Here is a 13518-nt window from a genome sequence, read left to right as displayed (position 1 = left end):
TTTCATGATCATCCAAATCATTATGTAATGATGGGCAGCATGCTTTTCCTGACCTCTAAGGAAGGCAAATCTGACTGAATTAACTGTCTACTGATTTTCACCGAGGGCTTCCACAGGTCCAGCTGAGGGGCTAAGTTTAGGATTAGAGACAGAAAAGAGGTGATCTGCTCCACTTACTAGAGAATTTGGGGTTCCAGGGAGCACTGACCTCCAAACAGGGAGCACAGAGCTGGCCTGATGGCCTGAGCCGGAAAGTGAGACATGGAGCGAGGTGGCCAAAGAAAAACCCCTAGGGATGGACGGGGAAAAAAGAGTTTTGAAAATAGTTGTTGAATGTTCAACTGAGGTTGTTTGTGTGGCTGTAAGATTTCATTCTCCTTTCCCTGCAGTCTCCTTTTACTGGTGCTGGCTGCTGCAGAAAGAAGACCTTGTGTGGGCAGTTTTGTTTTTGCTGAGCTTTGATTTTCTGGGAGGCTTGGGTGGGTGAGGAAACCACTGTCTAATCTGACATCTGCATCAATGCAGTATGGGACAGAAATGTCAAGCGTGGGGTGGCGGGGTGTCTGTTCATCAATCCAACCAGTTAAATGAAAGTAAGAAGACTCTTGAGAGTCCCTTGGATAGCAAGGAGATCAAACCAGTCAATCCTAAAGGAAATCAACCCTGAATATTCACTGGAAGGACTGATGCTGAAGCTGAAGCTCCAATACTTTGTCCACCTGATGCAAAGAGCTGACTCATGGGAAAAGCCCCTGATGCTGGAAAAGACTGAGGGCAGGAGAAGGGGGCGACAGAGGATGAGGTGGTTGGATGGCATCACTGACTTAATGAACATGAGTTTGAGCAAACTGCTTATGAAGATAGTGAAAAGACAAGGAAGCCTGGTGTGCTGTTCATGGGGTCCCAGAGAATTGGACACAACTTAGCAACTGAAGAACAATGACAAATTATCTTGACACAACTTTTAATTTCTCACCCTTGGGAGATGTTATCAGATTATATTTAAATTTATAGATGAATACACAAGAGCTCAGAGTCACTTTTCCAGGGCCACTTAGGGATTAAACTGAGTCACTTTTCCAGGGCCATGTATGCGTGCTCAGTGTCAGACTCTTTGTGACCCCATGGACTGTAGCCCAGCAGGCTTCTCTGTCCGTGGCATTTTCCAGGCAAGAATACTAGTCACTTAGGGGTTGAACTGAGATCTGGTTCCAGAGTGATGTTTATTCCACCAGGCTCATGCAAGTGACGTGGACCCCCAGAACTGCCGTAAAGCATGCTTACTCACACTGGGGGCAGGGAGAACCTCTGCTGACTTACACTCTAAAAAGCTTGGTTTGCCATGTATTAGTGACTATGTATTGATCTGTATATTCGGATCCCTAAGGCAATAGGTAGGAGATTTAAAAGGAACGAATGACCTTTGCCCTGTTGTCATTTTCATTTTATCTGTCAACAAGAGTCAGTCTTCTTGGGTTGAATTGCCTCCAGAAAATAGAACGCTTCTGGTTCTTTTAATAGAAATTGTAGGAATTGGAAAGCAAATGTGATGAAAACGTGGAAAAGAATTCATTATGTGCAAATAAGGGACAAGTAGGTTGTGATCAAGGGCTTCCCAGGTGGCTCAGTGGTAAAGAATCCTCTTGCAACGCAGGAGATGGGAGTTTGATCCCTGGGTCGGGAAGATCCCCTAGAGAAGGAAATGGCAACCCACTCTTAGTATTCTGGCCTGGAGAATCCCATGGGCAGAGGAGCCTGGTGGGATACAATCCATGGGGTTGCAGAGTTGGACATGACTGAGCGACTAAACAACAAGGTTGTGATCAAATGAGAGAGTTCAGTAAGTTACTGGAAACTAAGAAAGCCAGTTGAATGTAAATTTTTACAGGTGAGACCAGACGCTAAGCATGGGCAGCTGAAGAACGTGAGCACTGGTGATCACAAAGAGGATTTGGGGTTTAGAAAGAAGAGGTTAAAGGAGACCTTATCACAGCTGTTTCTGACAACTGGAGGTGACAAAGTCAGAGCTGGAATTGGAGAACTGGACGGTGGACACAGAAGCAATTTGGGGTCAGCAGAGTACATCAGGGGCAAAGTGGGCTCAGATTCCACGGAGGAGTGAGATACAGGAGGCACAGAGATAGAGGTGTGGGGACATCGAGGAGAAAGTGGCTTCCCTTTTATCTCTTTGATGAGAGAGCAAGAGAGAGGCAAAGAGGGAAGAGTGGGAGGAAAGGGAGGAAGGAAGGAAAGAGAAGGAAGAGTGGAAAGAAAGTAAGAAAGGAAGGATGGATGGATTATCTTAGGAAATAAACAGCTGAAGGAGGTTATAAATTGTCAATAATAAAATGATACTAACCTAAGAGTCACAAAGTGACCAAGTGGCAGGGGTTACTGACTATTTCAGTGACAAAAAAGCTAAGAGAAGTGGATCGTTATGTAATCGAAGTACTCAGTGGCACAGAGAGAGAGATGACAAGGGATAATTTCACGCTGAGTATTCCTAGCACAAAGAAAATGAAAGAATAAAGGGTGAAAATGATGAAATCAAGTGAAAGCTAAAAAAAGCAAGGAACAATGAAGAGATTTTTTAAAAAATGTAAAATAGAAAAAAAAAATAGGTCGAGCATCAGGAAGGAGGTGGCATAGTAGCTCGTTGTTAAACTGTTGTTGTTAAGTTGGTAAGTTGTGTCTGCCGCTTTGTGACCCCATGGACTGCAGCATGCCAGGCTCCTCTGTCCTTCACTGTCTCCTGGAGTCTGATCAAATTCATCTTAAATGGTGCATGATCCCACATAATTCCCGTCATCCATCAAAAGTAGGTATAGCATACAAGCTAACCAAGGTGTGGAGTCTGAATGCCTTGGCCACCTGGTGAATGCTGAGGTCAGGGGTCATACCCAGGCCTATCTCCAAACCTGAACTTCACCACCCTCAGCTTTTGTATTAATGAGCATGAACATTTTTGGATGACTTCAGCACACATTAAATATATATTTTTTTACATAGCTAAAAACATGATCTCATACCACAAAATTATCATTTCAACATACCCAGTCCATATTTCACAAGTTGCCATCAAAATATGATAGGTCTGGTCTATCCAAATCAGAATCCAGTCTGAGTTACACCAACCTAGCTGTATTCCTTTCCTCCCTTATAATCTAGAAGAGTCTTTTTTTGCCGTGTAAAATGTTTCATCTGGGCTTGTCTGATTACTTCTCTGTGGTAGGTTTTAACTTCTTCTATGTACTTCCTGTAGACTGAAAGTTACATCTGAAGGCTTGACAGATTCCAGGTAAATCTTTCAGTTGAGAATACATACCAGGAGATGTGCAGACTGCAGGCAGTCCACCAGGGGATGCACAGTACCTGGCTATCCACCATGACAGGTGCCAAGTCTGGCCACTGAATTAGTGTACAGATTGCTGTAATCTTTTAAAATTTTTGTTATTTTATTATTATTATTCTAAATCTTATTTTATTTTTTTTGACTGAGCTGGGTCTTCGTTACTGGGCCGGGCTTTACTGAGTTGCGGCAAGCAGGGGTCACTCTTCACTGTGGTGCGTGAGCTTCTCACTGGTGGCCTCTCTTGTTACGGAGCACAGGCTCTTGCCACATGGGCTTAGCAGCTGTGGTGCGTGGACTTAGTTGCCTCATGGCATGTGGCATCTTCCCAGATCAGAGATTGAACCAGTGTCCCTTGCATTGGCAGGCAGATTCCCAACCACTGGATCACCAGGGAAATCCTGACCTTATTCTTCATATTGTATGATTTTAGCCTCACTGTTTTTTCTCTGTTGTACAGTTAAGATCTCTTCCTTTGATGAATGTAATCTTTTTTGATGTTACTCGGGCAAAGCACACACAAAATTCACTTTGCCATCCACCCATCATCTAATAATTTTAATACCAATTGATAATCCTTGTCTGAGTCAGTGATTTCATAGGGGACTGTGAAATGATGATTTTACTTTTCTATTTGTCACCATCGACCACTATTAGCTGATATTCTTCTTTAGGTACAGCTTTCACTATCAACTAGGGCTACTGGTTTTGAGATACAACAGTCTTCCTGGAAATGCAGAATAAATGCGTAAAGTTTTCAAGGCAAGGGGTTGGTTTAACGGCTACACCAAATGGTGACAAAGGGATTTTAGTGACTCATTTGATAACTGCAGAAGATTTATGGATTTTCATGAGCTCAGTGTTTTTCAGTTAACTATGATCTTAATAATTTGGCTCAAATGGGCCCAAACTAGGCTGGAGAGAATTACAGCAACCTGGCTTTTGTGCCCTTTTGACAGGATGCCGTCAGTCTTTTAAAGCTTCTTCACTTTTTGCCCCGAGATAAACTGTACTTCCCTTTGCCTCAACTGCAGTCAGTCATTTCTTCAAGGGGCTCTGGAATAATATGAGAGATCAAAGTTTGGGCTAGAAATGGTGAGCAGTTTTGCCCCTCCCAACTAAACTGTAATCCTAGGGCAAATCTTTTCTAACTTGACCTTTTTCTTACCATAAGTTTTTTCACATCATGATTTACAATTCTGCCACTCATGTCTCTGTTAGTGGCCTTGTGTTTTGTAAATGGGCATGCACAGTTTTGTAAGCGGGAAAGATCAAAATAGAATTCACCATGGTGAGAACTGGTGACTGCAAATAGAAAAGAATCAAGAACTGAAATTCGAGTAATCAGAATTTAGTTACAGAAAAACAGGAGGGGCGATGGCATGGGTTAAAAAACAACAACAACAACAGGAAAAAGAGTTAAGAAAGTTTATGGCAGTGCATTACAACAGAGAATGTCTTGGTGGGAGAGTTGAGACGCTTCAGTTCAATTCAGTTCAGTTGCTCAGTCTTGTCTGACTATGCAACCCCATGCATTGCAGCATGCCAGGCTTCCCCATCCATCACCAACTAACACAGCTTACTCAGACTTATGTCTATCGAGTTGGTAATACCATACAATCATCTTATCCTCTGTCGTCCCCTTCTCCTCCTGCCTTTAATCTTTCCCAGCATCAGGGTCTTTTCCAATGAGTTAGTTGTTAGCATCAGGTGGCCAAAGTATTGGAGTTTCAGCTACAGCATCAGTTCTTTCAATGAATATTCAGGACTGATTTCTTTTAGGATTGACTGGTTTGATCTCCTTGCAATCCAAGGGACTCTCAAGAGTCTTCTCCAACTCCAGAGTTCAAAAGCATCAATTCTTTGGCACTCAGTTTTCTTTATAGTCCAACTCTCACATCCATACAGGACTACTGGAAAAACCACAGCTTTGGCTAGATGGACCTTTGTCAGCAAAGTAATGTCTCTGCTTTTTAATATGCTGTCTAGGTTGGTTATGGCTTTTCTTCCAAGGAGCAAGCGTTTTTTAATTTCACAGCTGCAGTCACCATCTGCAGTGATTTGGGAGCCCAAATAAAATGAAGCCTCTCAATGTTTCCATTGTTTCCCCATCTATTTGCCATGAAGTGATGCAACTGGATGCCATGATCTTAGTTGTTTGAATGTTAAGTTTGAATGTTGAGATCCTTAGTGGGGCATTTTAAATGCTTTCCACAGAGAACAGTCGGTGGGCAAGACGCCAGTAATGGACTCCTGCTGCTGCTGCTGCTGCTGAGTCGCTTCAGTCGTGTCCGACTCTGTGTGACCCCATAGACAGCAGCCCACCAGGCTCCGCCGTCCCTGGGATTCTCCAGGCAAGAACACTGGAGCAGGTTGCCATTTCTTTCTCCAATGCACGAAAGTGAAAAGTGAAAGCGAAGTCACTCAGTCGTGTCCAATTCTTCGTGACCCCTTGGACTGCAGCCTATCAGGCTCCTCTGTCCATGGGATTTTCCAGGCGAGAGTGCTGGAGTGGGGTGCCATTGATCTAGGTCATGTTTAATGGGCAATATTGCACTAAAAAGCCCCAAGGCCTAATATATTTTGACACTAGCAGCATTTTTATGATTTAACATTGTCACATCTCTAAAAACACTAATTATCTCTAGCCAAGTATTCCTGATCTATGGGGCTTCCCTGGTGGCTCAGATGGTAAAGAATCTGCCTGCAATGTGGGAGACCCAGGTTCAGTCCCTGGATCAGGAAGATCCCCTGAAGAAGGGCAACCCACTCTAGTATTCTTGCCTGGAAAATTCTATGGACAGAGGAGCCTGGCAGGCTATAGTCCACAGGGTCTCAAAGAGTTGGACACGACTGAGTGACTAGCATACATTCCTCCTCTATAACGTGAAAGTCAGAAAAAAGCACTAAATGATATTCATGTTTGGGTAATTTCTAGTTCTTAAACAACTAACTTTCATCCTCTCTTTATTAAAAAGTCAAATCACTGTTACACACCTGAAACTAGTATCTGTTGTAAGTCAATTATACTTCAATAAATAAACCAAGAACCAACCAGCTAAGGCAAAGATAACAATGATTCTTTCCCAGGGCCCACACGCCCCCTGGTGAAGATAATAGTAAGTAACCAGATTCCCACAGAGATGTCCTAATGTTACCTTGTCAAAGGTAACTAGGAGATTTTACTATCAGCAAGTAAAGATTAACAGGGCCTGTGGCCTTAGATATTTATGCCAGATGATGACATATGAAAAAAAATTTTTTCTTCACTCACTGTTTGAACCCTTCGTGGCTTCTTTCTGTACGTACACAGAGGAAGAAATGCCGGGCTTCCTCCTCTGACATCCAGGGCTGCTAATTTTAAGACTGGAGTCATCTCATGAAAGAAGTTAAAACTGGAATCAACAAGAGCATTTTTGATATTGTTGAATGTTGTCAGTCAGTGATACCTACTGTAGCAAATACTGCGTCTTTGCCCCATGTTCTCATACACTAGATTTTTAAAAGGCTGCATCAAGAACTTTTCAGGGTTCTAGATTTAGTCATCTTTTTCGCTCTTTCAAGATAGTCTGGGTTATAGTTGTATAAGAATACTAGATTCTTGTACTAGATCAATGTGAAAAAGAATTTGATATTTATATTTACAGTTTAAAACACAACATAATATTTTTCTAGAAATAGTATCAGACGCTTTTAAATTGCCTGCTTTTTCTGTTATTCTTGATGTGATAAAACTGCTAGGAAGATGGCAAACATTGAGGAAAACAAAGCACTGAACTTCATTAGAATACTTCACACAAGAAATTAAATGGAATCAAAATTGCCAAATTGTCATAAATTAACATTTCACCTGAGGATGTTTCTGGTGGTAAAACTAAATACGAGTTATCATGTTAGCTGAATATTCTTTAGACTATTGCTTCAGATGCTGAGGATTAAGTGCTAGGTACTTGCACTTTTGCATACACTGAAATGCAATTATTTAGGTAAAATCTTAGCCTTGATTGGACAACCATCCATTTAAAAGTGGAGTTAGGGGTCCTATTCGTTAAGTATGAAACAACAGGCTTGTCATAAAATATAAAAATCTCTAGAAATGTAAACATCACTTGTGATTTTACCTTCATTAATAGATTAAGGGAGATCTTATTTTAAAGAATAATTTACAGGAAGAAAAATTAGTTTGTGAACAACCCAGTGGCCCTTTGTACCTGGGGAGATGAAACCAAATGAATTATGTGCCACATACTCACCAAGGCATGGCTGTGACTTGAAATCAAATATAGCCTTTTTGATGTTTTCATTACATCTGAAACCAAAGGATTAAGATGCCTATGGATACTGTTGTGTTAAAAGTAATTTCTTATTGCTAAAACTGCACACAAAGAACCCACTTGCCTTACAATTATAAGCTTTAGTGCTATTTCTCATGTCAAATATACTTAAGATTTTGTATTTAGGTTAAAAAAAAGAGAAACTTAGGCAAATTAGATAAGCACTTGTTGAGCATTTCAACTTACATAAAAGGTTGCTATTTAGGAATATTAAAATTAAGAGACTTTTTCCTTTTTTTTTTTTCCTCCTTTATTTATTTTTTCAGTGGGTTTTGTCATACATTGATATGAATCAGCCATAGAGTTACATGTATTCCCCATCCCAATCCCCTCTCCCAATCCCCCCTCCCACCTCCCTCTCCACCCGATTCCTCTGGGTCTTCCCAGTGCACCAGGCCCGAGCACTTGTCTCATGCATCCCACCTGGGCTGGTGATCTGTTTCACCATAGATAGTATACATGCTGTTCTTTCGAAATATCCCACCCTCACCTTCTCCCACAGAGTTCAAAAGTCTGTTCTGTACTTCTGTGTCTCAATTAAGAGACTTTTATAACATCATTCCTTCTGAGAAAGTTTCAAGAACATTGAAACTCATACACGTTTGCAGAGATCACCCTTGTCTGTTTATAAAGGTAATTTGGAAATCTGTAACTCTGGGTCATTTCTGCCTTCTTTGCTTGCGTGGAAGATTGGGTAATGGGGTTAATTTGGAGAACAAGCACGATGTATAATGACTAGTGAGTTTTCTTTGTAAGTTCAGCCAAATTGAGAGCATAGCCAAAGTCCTCAAACCAGGTTGATTTCAAAGGCACAAGTGATGTGTGGTTAAAGTCTCTGGTGTCATCTGATTTTTGGCAGCTTTTCAGTTAATTCGAGTGTTGCCACATATTTTAGCCCATTCCTAATTTATTGTGATTAAATTTCATTACAACAACTTTCATGTTTTGGGGGTATCAGTATTAAAGTAACACATGAGGATGGGGTATTACATCAAAAATAAAATGTCAATGGCTAAACATTTTAAATAAATTTTGTGACGTTAGTAAAATAAATAGCTATTATAAGGCTAGCAACATTTTAATTCTGATATGACGAGTGACCAGCGCAGCTGTAAGCAAACAGAACTGAGCCCGTTGAGGGAGTCCCACCAAGTGTTAACAGAGCAGTGTTTTTCCTTATCTCAAGACTTCTAGAATCACAGCCTGTTACTTAGATTCAGACAAGGTGAGGTAAGGCACCTCACCTCCTACAGGATTCTCAGAAGTGAATTCTTCAGCCCAGTTTGACCTAGGGAACCGCCCAGACCACTCGCTCACAGGTATAGGTGCTCCGACTCTAGTATGAGTGGAGTCAAGGCCACCATTTCAGAAAACGGCAGCCCACTCCAGTATTCTTGCCTGGAGAATCCCATGGACAGAGACTGGCGGGCTACAGTCCATGATATCACAGAGCTGGACACGACAAAGCAGCTAACACTTTCTTCTTCCTTTAAACCCAAACAAAATGTACAAATGTTTTCTATCACCAGTATCGACTCAGTTGGCACTATTAGGAATTTCTGCTTTTGAAAACATGAATGCATGCTTTTCCCATGTTCAGAAAGTCCCATTCTTAATTCACTGATTTATTACTTATGAACCACCTCCTATGTGACTCCTACATTTAAATTACTGCTCTAGGTTTTAAGGACACAGCAGTAGATAAGAAAAACTCCTGCTGCTCACAAACTCACATTCTGAGAATCCACGGTGATAAAGTTAACTCATTCAGGGAGACCCATGAAATGGAGGCCACCCCAGGGATAGCCAATGTCACAAATCTAAACCTCAACCAGCTTGCTCTTATGGGAAACACTTGAGAAGGAATCTTGCCGTACACCAACCACAATCCTCAATTCAGCTTCAATGAGCTCACCTCACCCTAGAAAATGGGATCTGCCAGCCTTGTAAGGAAGCCCCCAGCTCCTAACCAGCCAGGCCCTGCTTCTGGGTGGCATCTCTTAAACTTTGTAAACTCTTGTTTGCCCCCAATTCCCCCTCACTGTTTGTGGGGCCCTGTACTCCCCAACATGAATCGTTTTCTCTTGGATAACAGACATCACACTCATCACTAAGTTGTTTTGGTTTTATAATTTGATAGAGGGAATGAACAGGAAAGATTGTCTGAATCTTATAAGTTGGGGGTAAAAATAAAATAAAATGGACACAAATCACTGGTATTGGCTTCCCAGGTGGTACTGTAGTAAAGAATCCACCTGCCAAGGCAGGGGGCACATAAGCCTCAGGTTCGATCCCTGGAGGAGATGGCAGCCCACTCCAGTATTCCTGCCTGGAGAATCCCATGGACAGAGGAGCCTGGTGGGCTACAGTCCATGGAGTTGCAAAGAGTTGGATTCGATTGAGCATGAGCAGACACAATGCTAATAGTAACAGGGCAGCAGGAGTGAGAGAGACAAGGGGATGATTTTAGGTTGAAGCTGAAGTGCGGGTGTGGGGCTTGCTGGAGAAAAGTCATGTTTAAGCTGAAGTCTGAGTCCATATAGTCAAAGCTATGGTTTTTCCAGTAGTCATGTACAGATGTGAGAGTTGGACCATAAAGGCTGAAGGCCAAAGAATTGATGCCTTTGAACTCGGTGCTGGTAAAGACTCTTGAGAGTCTCTTGGATTGCAAGGAGATCAAAGCAGTCAATCCTAAAGGGAATCAACCCTGAATATTCATTGGAAAGGCTGATGCTGAAGCTCCAGTACTTTGGCCACCTGATGGGAAGTGTTGACTCACTGGGAAACACCCTTATGCTGGGAAAGATCAAGGGCAAAAGGAGAAGGGGGTGGCAGATGATGAGATGGTTAGAGAGCATGAATTTAAGCAAACTTGAGATAGTGGCACGCTGCACTCTTATGAGGTTGCCAAGAGTCGGACATGACTTAGTGACTGAGCAACAACTGAGGGATACTGTAATAGAGTGACACTGACAGACCATAAGCAGCATGCCGCCTTCCAAGCACAGAATTCTGCTCTGAGTGAGCCCTCAGTAAGTGTTAAACCCAAGTAGTTATCTCCCACATATGCAGCCTTATCGCCAATGACTCACACACATGCTTCGTGTTAAAGAATATAAAGTCAGGGACTTCCCTAGTGGTCCAGTGGCTAAGACTCTGCGCTCCCAATGCATGGGGCCTGGGTTCGATCCCTGGTCAGGGAACTTGATCCCATATGCTGCAACTAAGAGCTCACATGCTGCAACTAAGACCCAATGCAGTCAAATTAAAAAAAAAAAAAGACTATAAAATCAGACTAGTTATAGGACACCGATGGACACAATACTTCAAACAGTAACATCTACTGATTTACTGACATTATCAACATTTATGATAGGTCTTCAAAGGAAAAAAAGCCTCTCAGACTTGGTGTTTTTATCATGTATTTACAACATACCAACATAAAACTTTTATTTGAATATAATTTCACTACATGAATAAAAGTGACCACTTCACCTCAGGCAATGTTAAATCTGATTCATAGGAACGATGAACATTTCTTTCTAAAGAATGTTACTTCACCTTGCTCCCTCCTGGGTTCAAAAGCCGACTCAGTTAAAAATTCCAGGCTGGGGGCAGGACCCCCACTTGTATTTAACTATGTTCATGTTTTCACTTCCAAGCCTACAGATGTTGTGAATATTTGTAGTATACATACTTGCTACTTCCTAATCAACATAGACTCTGATAGGAAACTAAAACCTACTTCCTACCATTCTTGATTCTATGATTAAAAATGATAAAATCTGTTAACAATATAAGAAACTAGCCTTTCCTACAGATGAAAAAATGAAAAACAAAGCAGCAAAGACATTAAATACACAAACTACCATGTAGAAACTTTTATAATTAACAAAGTTCTGAAAAGGACATTGAAAGGTGCCCTGTGCGGACAAAGAAAATACAAACAAAAAGCAGACATGAAGGCATAAAGTCAAAGGACATTCACTCATTTTAAGAACTCTTTTATCCCCAACGTTCAGTAAGGAAAGTCACTGATGCAGATACGATGGTGTTGACATCTACACAGATAAACAGCAGGGCTGAGCAAATTTACACCCAAGGAAGGAACAGGCAGAAGAGAATTTCTGGAGGAAAAAAAACCCAGCTGCCCCACATCTTTAATCTCGTGGGCCTCTTTTATTGTTGCCTAACTCACACACATACCTTCACTCAAGAGAAGTGCCAACTAAAAACTGTCGCTGGCTACCTGGCTTTACAAGGATAAAGTCAATGGTCACTGCAGCCACTGACCTTTAGCAGCCGCTGAAAGGAGTTAGGGAGATCAGGAGTGAGACATCTGCGGTCCAGGAAAAACTGGCAGAAAGGCCTTCGGATAGTTATTTTCAAAATAACATTTTAGGAGCCCAAAGGCTCGCATCTCTTCCTATCTGGAAAAGCACTAAAATTCATAAACAGTGACACCTGCCCATGACTAGCAGCAAGCCTCTGCCAAAATGCATGCTTCACTGTACATAACCCCCAAAACCATACACACACTGACCTTAAGCCCCTCCACTAAAACCATACATACACTCACCTTAAGCCCCTCCACTAAAACCATACATACACTCACCTTAAGCCCCTCCACTAAAACCATACATACACTGACTTTAAGTCTATCTGCTAAAACCATACACACACTGACCTTAACCCCCTCCACTAAAACCATATACAGACCTTAACCCCCTTCACCAAAATCACATATACACCGACCTTACATATACACCATATATATACACCACGTATACACCAAAATCACATGGACACATTCCTCAGAGCTGAGGTGCTGCCTCCCAGCTATAGTCATTTTGCCCTAAGCATGTAACTCTCACGCCGTGCGTTTTTTTTCAGTTGACAGAAGTCAATTGAAAGCCTATCACATTGCCGACTGTGATGTCTCTTGTGCGGGTGCTCAGTCATGTCTGACTCTTGTGACCCCATCAACAGTAGCCCCGCAGACTCCTCTGTCCATGGGATTCTCCAAGCAAACTTACTGGAGTGGGTCCATTTCCTCCTCCAGGGGTTCTTCCTGACCCAGGGATTGAACCCGCATCTCCTGCACCGTCTGCATTGCAGGCGGATTCTTTACTTACCAAGCCATCAAGGAAGCCCGTGTCATGTCTCTTAAGTCCATGCTAATAAGTTGGTTATTTCCAAAGAAAGCAAGAAATGCTGTGATCCACACTTACTTCCATCTTTCCTGTAGCTCTTCTCTGAGTGGCCTAAGAAGTCATCTGAAACCACCTAGTCAGGACTCAGGAAATTTTAAGGTTGTAGCTCTTCAGAATGACTCTGAAGGTCTCTGCTACACATTTTGTGAAAAAACAAAAATTCAAATGAATAATTTCAAAAATCTTGTAGGTTTTACTAAACAATTCACGAATGGGCACCATCTAATCTAGCAAACAGAAAGGAGCTCCTAGAAGCTGTTGAAACTGACAGATGTTTTTTAGGCAGAAGAGGGAGGGAACAGGAAGCTAACACTAGGCAAAAAAGTTATGGCAAGGTCATTTTCTTGAGGGGCCAGCAGGGTTTATCAGACAGATGCCCCATTTAGTGTTGATCAGATTATCGAAAGACTCATTTAAGATTCCATTTCTGGGATGGCCTCTGCTGTAATTAAGTCAAGTCAACATTTGGTGACATTAGCATTTAGGGGTTCCATTATGGACTATACTCTTGTTTTTAACAACATGGAAATACTTGTCTCAAAGAAAATAAACCATCAAGTTCAAACTTTCTAAAAAAAGCCATCCTCCCCTTTTCTTCAGAGCTATCACAGCTATAAATTCT

Source organism: Dama dama, chromosome 21, assembly GCF_033118175.1.
Source record: "Dama dama isolate Ldn47 chromosome 21, ASM3311817v1, whole genome shotgun sequence".
NCBI lineage: Eukaryota > Metazoa > Chordata > Mammalia > Artiodactyla > Cervidae > Dama > Dama dama.
This window is presented reverse-complemented; position numbering follows the sequence as displayed.